This window comes from Alosa alosa, chromosome 12, assembly GCF_017589495.1.
Source record: "Alosa alosa isolate M-15738 ecotype Scorff River chromosome 12, AALO_Geno_1.1, whole genome shotgun sequence".
Lineage (NCBI taxonomy): Eukaryota > Metazoa > Chordata > Actinopteri > Clupeiformes > Clupeidae > Alosa > Alosa alosa.
In genome coordinates, this window is record NC_063200.1 from 8313515 (window position 1) to 8321558 (window position 8044).

Consider the following 8044-nt stretch of genomic DNA (forward strand, 5'->3'; position numbering starts at 1 on the left):
TAGTCCACAAACTCTAACATTGTTTGTGCCACATTTATAGCACAATATTAACAATGATAAGCATACTATTAAGTTGGTATAAACAACCTTCATTCCTTTGGAAATAGAAGCATGTAATGACATGTTAGCTAGATTAACCTGTTAGCCAGCTACATGTATCTGAGTGGAATGTGTTTCAATTGGCATGTCATGTGCTTCACGTAAATGCTTAGTTTAAGGGAAACTAATTATTGAAGACTTCAAGACCCCAATTATATAACACAAATGCAAAGACCACTCTTCATATTCTATCACAGTCCAAAACACAGTGCGTGCAGCCTGTCAAAGTGCCCTCTCACATTTTATAAATGGTCAGTGGGAACCGAATAACTCTGCAATCTTCTCTGGCGTTGTTTTTGTTGTACTCATGATTTCCTTTTACAGTAGCCTAAAAGTTTCTCATTTTAAAAAAGGATCAATCAATTACCAACAATGACAAGCCAGCTGGAACTTGCCACGCGCTCAGACGCGTTCCCAATTAAAACGAGTAGGATAGATAGATAGATAGATAGATAGATACTTTATTGATCCCGAAGGAGAAATTCAAGGATAACGTTCAAGTCAGATCTGCTGCATAATGGAGACTGAGGACCCAAAAAGTATCATCCTTATTCAGGCTACAGGTAAGATGCTGTTGGTACATTTTGACATTGTAAGCATTCTCTAAGATTGAAAAGACATTTGCAATAAAGCTACTCTGGCTAAATTGTGGTGCTCTGAGCGCATGGGCGTAGATTTAGGGTGGGGCGCTAGGACTAGGGCCTAGTCCTAATCAAAATTTTAAGATGACAAAATTGTCCCCACCAATATTTTAGCGAACTTTATTTGTGCTGCTTTTTATTCCAACAGCCAGCACGACATCGTCATTTGATTGGCTAAAAAAACGAGGGGAAGGGTTATCTGACACGCCCGCTACACGCACGGAGAGTGTCAAAGCACAGGCGACTTTGCACTGGCAGACGAGCGAGCGGGTGTGTCAACGACAACGGTAAGTTACCAGGGCTGTCTGCCAACATACCCCATAAAAGGCCAGAGTAAAACATTTTGATATTCATTTTGCCCTTCAGCATGTACATGTTTGCCCCTTTTTGTGGTTTGTAGATCAGTTATGCCACCGAAGAAGAAGAAAGGGGACATACAAAGCTTTTTCACTATGCAGAGTCTATAGGTAAAATAGCCTAACAAACAGCCATACAAATTGGCAACTGGCGACCAGGCTTTCAAATGCTACAGCTAAACCTAGCTTCTGTAATCTTTCAACCAAAGTTAGGAGTCATGTTGGTGTGCCGCACGGATAGTCGCATAGCACAGAATAGAAGTCACCATCACTGACTGTTAATTGGGCTGCAAATCTTGCAGTCGCAATAAACTATGGATCCGAGACATTTTCCTGTTCCTATATTCTATTAGGGTAATGTATTTGTGAATGTAGCCTGCACAATGCAAATAAATAAAAGATAAACTATGGTGCATTATATATGAACATTGCGAGGCACCAGATATCTCTTCTGTGATCTCATCCCAGAAAGATTTTCTTTGACTTGTTAGTTTTTTGAACATTTATTTTATCTAATGGCATAGCAAACAGTGATGGCAGTAACGCGCATTCGTCTATTTTGACCACTTTTTTCGGTAACGAGTAACCTAACGCGCTACTATTTACAAACCAGTAATCAGATTAAAGTTACTTATCTAAGTCACTGTGCGTTACTATTTTTGTCATTTTCCTTAGTGAAAATATATATTCTTTGCTTTATTTTTGTCTCGGGGATTAACGCCGTGTAGGCCTAGGCTATGCTCACGTTTTCAGCATGAGGACAACTCACGTGTAAACCACGCAGCGACACAAACGTAAACAACAACGGAGGGAGGAGAGAGATGCACATTGTATCTCTATACAGGTATCAGTGGCGTCATGCCCATTGAAATAAAGGGGACACGTGCCCCCTCGGATTTTTCCTCCCTGATCATTTTTTTGATCATAACTTTGTTCCTATTATGCTCCATAATAAGCCAGAGCCTAAAACGACTCAAATGTATTCTTCTGGATGTGTAATAAACCGTAGCAAAATAGCTGAAGACCGGTCAACATCAGCCCTTTTCCTAAAATTGGTGTCTGTATGTTCCCGTTAACAACTCACACGCGAATTGAGCACGCAATGTTTTGCTTGTGTTAAACTGTTACAGTTAACTTTAGGCTACAGTTTGAACAGTTGAACTGTTACAGTTACAGTTTAAACAGATAGGCAACAGTCAGGTTGAAGTGGTAAGTAGTCTAGCTTAGCAATAAAAAGAAGTGGAATTATTTGTAGTTGACCAGGAAATTTTGACTTGATCAAATAGTTAGAACTATGGATTTGATGTTGGCCGCGAATTCAGAGCATTACGTTAACGTTAGCCTACATGGTGTCAGTATAACGTAGCCTAGGCTACTCTTACAAATATTTGGCAAAGTCTCTTGGTTCAATTGTTTCCAGTTTCATAGAAACGAGGGTGTTAAATTTGCAGTGACTACAAAATCTAACCTAATAACATTAGGCCTACCAAGGCATTGCGTTGGATGTTTCTCCACTTGTTCTCTTCATGTATCTGGCAGCTAATCCATGTAGTGAAAAGGAATAGGCTACCCGTTCAAAAGGAGGCTTAAAGTTGTTTTATTTAAATAGGATCGCTATGACCGTGATGTAGAGGGTAAGAAAGTATAATAGTCTCTCTCGTGCTCATTTTTAAACTTTTATTTTTATTATCAGGTCACTTGCTCATGATTTGCTGGTAGCAACTTACAAATGAGGTAGCCTATTGCTTGCTATAATGGTAATGGCCTAGTAAAATATTTAGTGTTAACCTTACTCAGCACTGAAACCTGTTAAACTTCTCTCAAAGTCCTTCATCACATGAATTAAGATTAAAATAATTTAATTTCTGAGCACCACAAAGTCAGACCTCAGCAACTTTCTTAATGTAAGATTGTTCTTAGGTCACATATCAATCAAATCATAACAACTGCAATGGTACCGTTTTTAAAATCATGTGTAGTAGGCCTAAGTGTAAATGTGTGTGTCTAAACATGCTTTAATGAGCTTACACTTTAATGAGCTGAATTTGAGCTTACAGTTCTTTCACCATCCTATGTGTTTTACATTAACTTACAAAATAGATACTTTAGCTTAGTCCTCAGATAGAGGAGGGTTGCTGCTTGCTTTGTTAAAGGAGAATTCCGGTGTGATATTGAGCTAAAGTGTGTTGAAACATGATACTGAGTGTGAACGTACGTCTCATAGCCCATCTCGGCTTGTCCCCTGCACTCCAAAATCTGGCTCTAGTTAGCCGATGCTACCAACAGCTTTTTCAATGGTGGTGCTTCGGCATCGGGCTAGCCATGCAAATAAATCACTGTTTTACACCATTTACCTGTTTTCAATGTATCTCCACACTTCATTGGTAGACTTCGAGGGGCCCTGACATTTAAAGCGAGACATTGAGAACTTTGAAAAAGCACTGGTAGTTTACTTACAAGACGATTGATACAGACAGTATATTCACAAAGTTTAGCGTTTGCAGCCATCTTGAATTTAGTCACGATAAGTCGAGCGACGAGTAAGAATGAACAGGTATGATAAGGGATAAGATTCCAAAAATAATTCAGTAGCAGCAACTGGAATCCATGCATTTCCACGGAATTATTTTTGGAATCTGATCCCTTATCATACCTGTTCATTCTTACTAAATAAGCTACATATCGTGACTAAATTCAAGATGGCTGCAAACGCTAAACTTCGAAGATACTGTCTGCATAAATCGTCTTGTAAGTAAACTACCAGTGCTTTTTCAAAGTTCTCAATGTCTCGTTTTAAATGTCAGGGCCCTCGGAAGTCTACCAATGAAGTGTGGAGATACATTGAGGCCACATTTACACATTGCCGGGTATTTAGAGAAACGAATATTTCCCCCCCTCCGTTTTCAATAATAACATCGTGCACACAACATTGTTTTCAAATACGCTGTCGATTGCCATAATAACTATGCCAAACCAATGGGTGGCAGTGTAGGGAAAGGAATAAAGCCATGCTGGCCAATCAAAATCCTCAGAATCGACACCAATGACTAACACGAGCGACTTCCGGTTTCTTTCAAAACAGCAAACATGGCGCGAGGTTCGTTTGTATGGACAGACAGCGAAGTAGAGTTACTCCTTCGTGTAGCGTTAGACTACAAAAAATAAGTAAAAATTAGTAGCACCTTAACAGCATCTATGATAATCTTGATCAGTAGCCAAAGAAACTGTAAACATCAGGCGCTCACATGATGTTAAGGATTTTCTGGCGCATAATGTGACGTTTAAGAAGCTAAAACGCTGTTTATCCCTGTTGACACGGCAGCACATAACTGGCGTTATCAGAAATCTCCACTTTGGCCGGAGGTTTTAGAAATAATCGTTTTCTGTGATAAAAACGGGGTTTTGGTGTAAACGAGAGGCCAAACCACAGGGAAATATCTGCGTTTTCCCTTCGTGTAAACGGGGTCTGAGCCTCGTAAATGAAACACCATGTCACTTAAACGGCAACACGCCTACTATTGGCAGGTCCAGGGGCAGCTTCTTGTCACTGGCATGGAATGGTGTGACTTTGTTGTCTTTGCAGAAGATGACATGGTCATTCAAAGAATATACAGAGACACAGAGATTGCTGAAGTGATACGGGAGAGGGGAGATCACTTTTCCTTTTATTTTTATATGTCTCTTTGTTTAAAATAATCTTTGTTCAATTACAACTGTTTAAAATTATCTTTGTTCACTTTGAACAATAGTTCTACATTCAGTGTTCAGTTTACAATTGTTGTTGTTGTAGATTACTCAACTTTTTAAAATCATTTAATCAGTTCAAGTTTTAGTTTAGTAAAAATGAACAAAAACATCTCTACATTTGGCGATACCTGTGCACTTATAAAAATGAACAAAAACATCTCTACATTTGGCGATACCTGTGTACCCAATTGTCTCATAAGAGTAAAGCATAATGATAGTCTTGCACACTGCACTGTTTGTAACAGTGACTTTAGCATTGCTCACGGCGGGTTAAATGATTGCAAAAGAATTGTTGAGGTGAGTTTAACAAGTGTAATTTCATTTGCATATTACTCAGGCCTATACTAGATGGCTAGTTGCCAAGGCTACATGAAAAGGCCAAACTACCAAAATCTACATATTTTACCATCACAATTTCTATCAATAGGCCTTCCTTATTTGGTGTACTGACTAGACATTAAACATCTGAATTTCAGAACAAACATCTGAATTTCAGTATCTAAGTAGGTTAGGTTGGGATGTCTGCTATACATTGTTGACATTACTGTTAAAATGCACTTCCAGTATAGTGAGTATTGGCAAAACCAGTTATCATTTTTATGTTGAGGCGGTGGGGGTGTTGTCGGCAGCTGCTGAAAGTAACTAATAAAGTAACTTGTAATCTAACTAAGTTACTTTTTAAAGGAGTAATCATAGACTGTAAAAAATATGGACAAAGCGTCTGACGTCACCCATAGATTTTCTGAAGAACGGTTATGAAGCCGTTTATGGGGGGTATGGGCAGCGCCATCTTGGAAAACCTTGGGAAATCCTAACCCCGCCCACCTCCTGGCCAATCCATATATGGGTAAAAGGGCGGGGCTCTGTATGAGACTGAGCAAGCCGGTGAACCCACCTCGTCGTCAGCCGAGCAGCCTCAGCTAAGCTATCTGTAACGTTAGGCCTACAAGATGGACTGGCACAGACGTTGGTGTAACATAATTTGATCTGCTAACGTGAAGTTCATGTATGTTTCTTAATGCCATGTTCAGACACTTTTTAATTTTGTATGCTGAAAGGTATTCGGGTGAACGGTTAAAAAAGTTGAGTTTGCAGATTCTAGCTTCTAGGTAAAATAAACTAACGTTAGCCATCCCTCCCTTGCTGAAGTTACGGTAAAATAACGTAGAGTAATTTAGCAGTTTAGCGTTACAGGTTCAGCAACTCATACAGACAAAAATGTATCTTTGCCTTCATTGTTTTGTGATTAACGTTACCCATCTCATATCCTCAGTGGCAGCCATCATTGTAACGTTAATTCATTTACGATAACATCAGCCAGATCGCTGTATTCTGTCAACGTGTGGTGTGAATTGATAACAAAATCGTAGTAGGGTATTAGTTAACTTGTACATCATTAATTATTTTTGATTAACTCTTAATATCACGTTTTGAAATCGCTATATTGCTCTAAAGTTGTCAGTGGTAGCTTGGTCTAAGACAGTGGTCCCCAAACTTTTTCTTCCGAGGGCCAGCTCACTATGCCTGGCTCTAAGAGAGGGCCAGAGACTCGGAGTATATTAGTAACCATAAATAGCTTAGTGCTGTGAACAACAGCAGTCTACCTTAGTTGAATATTCCATTACATTTAATCATAGGCTACTGCAATTTACCATTGTTAGCTGTGTTTATATTGCCATCATACAATATCAGTGTAAAATGTAGCTGAAATGAAATAATACTAATAGCAGAGAAATAATATTAGCAGGTAGTCCCAAAAGTGTATTTTATTCAAAATGTTTTATTCAAAACTCTGAACTCTGTGTCTTTGCATACACAGCTCAACTTGTGAACAAGCAATATCCTACAAATAATTTGAAGTTCTCAAACTATGAGAGTTTTATGAAGTGCTGGCAAAAACATCTGAAATGACCACTTTCACTCACCTGATGAGAACTTTGTGAATTGTGAATTTGTACATTTGAATAAGTGCATAAAAATAAAAATAATTATCCCAGATAGTCCCAGAAATATGACTTGAATAAAAGTTAGTTAGTTATTAACAATTAATTGATAAACTTTTAGAATACTTTGAGCACTGATGCAGTCAGCATAGGCCTCTTACATTGTTTGCAGGTAGGCCTACATTTCATTCCGTTTTCGATGGCAAACGCGAAACAGCGCCAAAACAACCACCAGTGGACAGAAAGAGTATTACATTGGTACTGTTAAGACTCGTCATAGAGAATGAATGGGGGAAATTACGGAGGTTATAGTTTGACGATGTCGTACTCCCATGCGGGCCAGATGCTATATACCACGGATATCTTTTGGGGGGCCACCCAAAATGAAGTGGCGGGCCGTATCTGGCCCGCGGGCCGTAGTTTGGGGACCACTGGTCTAAGATGACATTGACATTTCTCATCGGTGGCCATTTCACGATCCAGCGTTCATGTTCGGTTAGCTTGCCTTATTTCCCATTCTTGTCAGGCTATTATCAACATCAAAACGTTAAATCCAGTTACAGTGTCCGGTGTTTGGCATAACAATGGCAATTTTAGTGTAGTTTGTCACTGAAGACCCATTTCAAATTGCACAATAGTACTACAGCATTGTACAATAACTGTACTTTTGTTGATTACAACAAGTAGTGTTGGTTTGCATTATTGTATTATCTTGTAAGATATATAGGTACTAATGAAATGTTTACCTTTCTATTTTGGCAGTTCACCATGGGGAGGAGGCGGCAAGGAGGTCCATGGGCTCTAACCTGGGACTAGAGATCCAGGTGATGTGGTTTGGCTGGGGTGTGGTGATATTGAACCCATTGAGACTATACAGTACATTTCACTTTATGTCTATTGATGGACTGTTACACCTACCCTTTACTTATGCCAAACCCATTTCTGTTCTTTAAATATCAGAAAGCAAACTTACTGTTGATGGCACTGAACTTGCACTTGGAAATGTTTATGGAACTTTTCTGAACTGTGAATTACATTAAAACTCATGCCAAACCAATTTGCCTGTGTTCTCAAACATTTATACAAATCTGTCAGCTTCAGTCAGTAGGTTGAATTGAAGACCCAGATGCAAAAGTGAAGGTGATTTTTTTACTTGTATATCTTGAGCATTACAGGTAACCACTGAATTTGTGAAACTAAAATAACAAAAACTAATATGTACTAAGCTAGTACATATTCAATACATATTAGATCACAG

General features: G+C 38.9%; 1 long non-coding RNA gene across 1 annotated transcript; it reads left to right on the top strand.

Annotated features, from left to right (window-relative positions):
* Nucleotides 1–997: 997 nt before the first annotated feature.
* On the top strand, nt 998–7843 carry LOC125305023. The gene is made up of 3 exons (XR_007195319.1): nt 998–1027; nt 1141–1207; nt 7549–7843. It is a non-coding gene; the product is annotated as an uncharacterized LOC125305023 (long non-coding RNA).
* The last annotated feature ends 201 nt before the right edge of the window (nt 7844–8044 follow it).